Consider the following 5,831-nt stretch of genomic DNA (forward strand, 5'->3'; position numbering starts at 1 on the left):
TGCTCCTGTATGGGGCAGAAATATGGGCAGACGCATTGAATGTCAAAAAATCCCGGATTCAAATGTCTTCGGTCCAGCAGCTGCCGCGGTAAGGGCATGCGAGCAACTAATCCAGCAGTGGCAACAAAACTGGAACGCGAGCACAAAAGGTCGATGGACGCACACCCTGATAGCCAACCTTCAAACATGGTTGAAAAGACCGTACGTGAAGTCAATTTCTACCTGACGCAATTCCTCGCCGGTCATGGGTACTTCCGAGAGTATCTTCATAGAATGGACAGGCTAGACACCGTTCTGTCACTACTGTGGATATGTTGAAGATAACGTACACCATATATTCTTCACTTGCGGGCACTTCTTGTCATCGCGCAGAATGTCGAAAGAAATATACGGAGACATAATCCCGAACAACGTAATTGGGGTAATGATCTCCAGTGCAGATAAGTGGGAAGCAGTTGCGAGATACGTGAAATTTGTACTCCGCTGAAAACGAGCAGACGGATGTTTACTGAGGACCCCCGAATGAAACGTCCCTACAAAGAGCAGCCATGAGGCTCTAGTAGCGCGCTCCTGTATCTGAAGATATGCAGAATTGGGGTGCCAGGTGCGGGATTCTTGTGCGGGCGGTGGGAGTTTGGGTTTTAGTGGGTAGCCCAACACGCTTCGAGGGGAGTCCCATACTCGGGAAAGGTAGTATAAAGACTACCGCCCCCGGCCAGTGCACAAGGCTTGTCCCTCTCCTACAAAAAAAAGTCCGCTAAATCCCTAACTAACTTGATAAACTTGTTAAGAATGAGTTCAGTATGTTTCGTGAAAGTGCCCAAAAGTCCACTTCCCGTAACGTGGACCCACAGCTAGTTTCCTTAAATAATAATAATATTATTGGCGGGCGCTTACACAATATGTAAGGGTCACACAAAGTGGAGGGACCTACAGTTTTACGCCGACTCCAAACGGCGATTGTATTTTTATGAGATGATGTTTTTCATGGCAGAAATACACTCGGAGGTTTGCCATTTCTCACCGATGGCAAACGGCTATTGGCAAGCACTTTTTCTTTTGTTTTGTTTTTGATGTTAGTCAGAAACTGAGCCCTGCGGAATGGTATGCTCACTTCTTACCACTACACCACAGCGGCCGCTAGCACGGTTGCCATTTCCAACTTATTTTTCGGACCAAAAAATGGACCAAATGGTAAAAAATTTACCAATTTTTATTACATCGGGAAATTGAGTGGAGTTTATTCCTCTTTATCAAGAAAATATGCAATTCAGTTTTTACAGCGATTTTTTTTTTTTATATTGCATCCAAAGTGCATTTTAATTGTATGTTAATAACATTATATTATTTAAAGTTTTAAATTATAATTTGTTTCTCAATTTCGTTTTTATTAATGCTAAATCAAAAAATTTGCGCTCAGCTGCTGCGGAACTTTAAGGCAGACTAAGAATATTATGAAGTAAACCACACAATTCTTCAAAGGCCGCTTCACCCAATCCATTTTTAATCAAACTTACTTGATCCCAAAAACGTTCTATATTGGTACAGTTTTTGAAGTTACCTTCACTCAGCCTCAATTTGCGAAATTGAAATTCAATTATGTCTGCATCATTTGCCAATGCAGAAAATTTGTCCAGTGGCGGCAAAATTGATACATCAGTATCATAAAGAACTTTATGTGGTGTAATATTTTCAAAATGTTTAATATCTTTTCGATTGAAATCGAATATTATTTTCATGTGCTTAATGCTATGATTAAAGTTTTGCTACCTTTCCATAATTGAAATTAGCAAGAAACTGCGATATTTTTTAAGCGTGCTTTGACAGATGTTTAGCCAAGCCATATTTGAAAATCAGTGGCAAGACGAGTTTACAATTTTAGCAGGTGTTGCAAATCGGCCGTATGTTAAATATCGTCATCGACGACGATCGTCAGTGCATCAGTAACATGGCTGACGATAGCCGTATCGTTACTTTTACTGACGATGACGATATTCATCAAATAAATAGAAAAAAATGAAAACGCGAGACTATTGCATGAAGTGAAAGGGTGATAATAACCCATATATGTAATACTCCTATATTGGCAGTAAGAGCTAGTACCGTCCGAAAACACTACAGTACAGATATATAAATAAACACGTACGAAAGAAAAGGAACACATTCGTTTATAAATAAACATGTACGCAACACATATACAAAAACGGCACTCAAGTACACAATACATTGACAAAAACTGTACTAGACTGTCTCGCTTTGATTTCGGAATGCTTACACATTGAGAAGTTAGCTTACTGCCAATATAGGAGTATTACATATATGTAATAACCTAACCAAAGGCTTGTGAAATGGACCATTTTTAAAAGTAGCGGACCAATGGACCAAACGAAAAGGAATGGACCAAATTTGGTCCATTTGGAGCAAAACGGCAACCGTGGCCGTTAGTTCCCTTATCTCAAAAATATGTTAAAGCTGAATTTACAACGTACAACATAGACTCCGCGCCAGAGGGGGAACTCGACACAAGACCTTTTAAAAACGTTTGCACAGTTTGTAAGTTTTATTCCCATCTGTACGAACATACACTGAGGAGCAAAACCGGAACAGTAATGCATAATGTGAATTTTCTTGCGATATATTCGCAATATAGGAAGACTTTTTTGTAATCTAGTTTCGGAATTCACATTTCCAATGATTATTTCATCAGAAGGCTATAAAAACAATAATTAATACAAGCAGATAAAGAAGAAAATTGCAAAAAAAACTAGTTGCTACGTTGTTCCAGTTTTGCTCCCGATAGAAAATTGTACCATTTGCTTGACTTTTAATAAATTGGCCATAACCAATTTGAATATTTTAGCTTTTATGGTCATCTTGGCGTACTTTCGCACAGGTTTCAGACGAAATCTGTTGAGAACGCGCACCGGTTTTCCTCAACGCCATGCCCAAGGACTTGCATGCGATTGGGCGAATTTTGGAACCTATTAAGCTGGCATTTCAGGGTACTATTTTATATATATATAAGTAACATTTGAAAGTTAGGGGGGGCTCAAGCACCCCGCTGCCTCTACCTGGCTACGCCCATGGCCAGAACTCCTCTTCGAATTATAAAAATCAGCAATTACTAAGAGGGTGAAAAACTGGAACAATCCAGTTCATTTTTGTTTGGTCAGTTTTTTCTGAGTTTCCATATGCGAGTCTTAAAATTTGTATGGTCAAACGTTTAGTTAAACATCGATAAGGCGAAATGCAAGTTTGAACTACCATAAAGTAAATTAACTGAATAAGTACATTGCCACAAATTTAACTTTCCGTTCTATTGTTCCAGTTTTGCTCTTCAGTGTACGTCTGAATATTTTATATGTATATCGATGGTCCTCTGCAATAATGATACAATTCAAAATTCAAAAAATTAAATACCTTCCTACTGTTAAGTGGCTTATGTCTCTAATCTTTGTCTAATCCGTGTCTAATTTTTAGTAAAGTAAGTAGTTAGATTACTGCAGTTAGTCGTAAGGATTAGACATGGATCAGACAAGGATTAAAGACATGAGCCACTTAACAGTAAAAAACAAGAGTTTTTATTTTTCGAATTTTGAATTGTGACGTTATTGCATAGGACCATCGGTTTGTCACATTTTTTTATTTTTGTATTTAAATTTAACCATGCTGTACTTGTTTGTAAATAATTTCATAATGTATCTACAAGTTTACTAAATAAATATGTAGTAGCCATATGTACAGTAATCCACAAAATAATAGAAGTGCGATATTTTCAGCAGTTGTGGCTATTTGTCTTTGGTTTATTTAATGTTTGTTATTTTTTTTTTTTATAAAAGTCTAGCTGGTTATAACAAACACCATGTAACTTCAGATTTCAAACTTTGTACAAAAATTCTGCAAATTTTCACCAAAATTTCAAACTTTTTATTCAGAATTTTTTGAAAAAATCTTTATATGCAATTTTGTAGTATAATGAAGTGCAAGTTTCAGGTTAGGTGGAAATGAGACTGCTCTAGTGAAGCAGGATAAAATAAATATAAAATAATATGGGTATTCATGCAAACGCACAAATACCTCGTCACCGCTTAAACCTCGTAAATAAACCGATTTTCAATACAAAATTAAGTAAGTTTACGAGGCTTACGTGGTTACGAGGCATTTACGCGTTTAGATGAATTGCCCTAATAATTTTTGAAACATTCTGACAACTTTAATTTTTCGACTTTTGACTAGCATTTCCGTGGTTTGTCCCGCCGTGCTTCTAACCTACGATGAATTCATTGATATAGCTAAGTGGTTCGGACTAGGGATGTAGCGAATGGAGAATTTTAGACATCCGCGGATGCGAATGCGGGTGCGAATATCTAACAGCTAACATCCGCGGATGCGGGTGCGAATGCGGATGTCAAGAATTTTTAAGAAACAATTAAAATCTAGCATAACGGCTAGATCGTTGTTTAAACAGCGCTTACAAGCCAAACCAGATTCATATATCAGGTTGTTCTAAAGATTTTTCAAAATAATTCTTCATTATGATTGGCCGTTTCAGAACGTGGGCATTTTTTAACTTCATCAGCGTTTTTCAATTTTAGTTTTTGTAACTACTTTTTTATACTTTCTAAAGCTAATTAGGTTGATATGGAAAATAAATTATTATTTTCCAGGAGTGGAGATTTTTAACAAAATTCTGGTTTTTAAAAACGTGGCTTCCAGCCGAATCGGATCAGAATATTGATATTTTTTTTAAAAGCACCCTGTTTTTTTATAAGCATTCGAATCTCAGATAGTTACGTAATTCTTATCTAATTAAAGGTCAGACCTTTTATAGTTTTTTAATTATTTGAGCATCTTCAACAAACATTTAGGTTTGAGTTCAACTTGAGGTTAAGTTGAGAACTAAGGTATTTCTCAAATCTCCAACATTGTTTCTCAATAGTACCTCAAGTGGAGGATCATAGCGTTCTCAACAAAAAGGGCTTTTTATTGTATGAAAAAAGGGCTGTTTCTCAAGTTGAGAAAATGCTAGTTCCCAACTTGAGCTTCAATGTAATTCTCCAATTGGTCTCAAACATATCATAAGCCGTCATCGATTCGCCACTTCTCGCTCGCTATGTTTGAGTTCCGGTCGCTTAAAGAAGAATTTTGCATGTGAAAGCAACAAAAAAGTTAGCTAGCACAGATAGACGATTGCGAGTTTGGTTGTACCTCATTGAGTTCGTTCGTTTCGCCACTCGCTGACTTTTGGCGAATCGATGACGGCTATTGAAATTCTGAAATTGAAATAGTATAATACCTTATACCTTTTTGATTGAAACGACATACATAGATGAATTTAAATATTAATTTTTCATTTTATTACTCCTTTTGTATTATGTAGTTAATCAATATTTTATTACAATAATTCACTTCACAGTATACAGTCCGACAGTAATTTTGCCACATGATTCACTTCGCCTTTTATTTTATTTCAAGATTATTTAAAGATGCCTTGAAGATTATTTACATTTTGTTGGTAATTTTCCTCTTTATATAGCTTTCGTTTTTCACTTGATAATTAAAAATTCGTTCCTTTATCACTTTTAACGTATCAGCGCGTCGGTTAGAGATGAGTTGGAGAATGATGTTGGATATCAACTTGAGAACTATTAATTTCTCCAAGGCACATTAGGTCAAATGATTCATTTGGCTGTGCGAAATTCCAATTTCGTAAACGCAGATTTACATTATTTTTTGATGCCTTTCTGTAGAGAATACTCCAAAATAACAGAAACTTCACTTTGCTTTTGTAAAATAAAAATTACCGTTAGACAGCAATCAAACAAAGTTAC

This window comes from Rhagoletis pomonella, unplaced genomic scaffold, assembly GCF_013731165.1.
Source record: "Rhagoletis pomonella isolate Grant_MI unplaced genomic scaffold, Rhpom_1.0 Rhpom_scaffold_00001, whole genome shotgun sequence".
Classification (NCBI taxonomy): Eukaryota; Metazoa; Arthropoda; class Insecta; order Diptera; family Tephritidae; genus Rhagoletis; species Rhagoletis pomonella.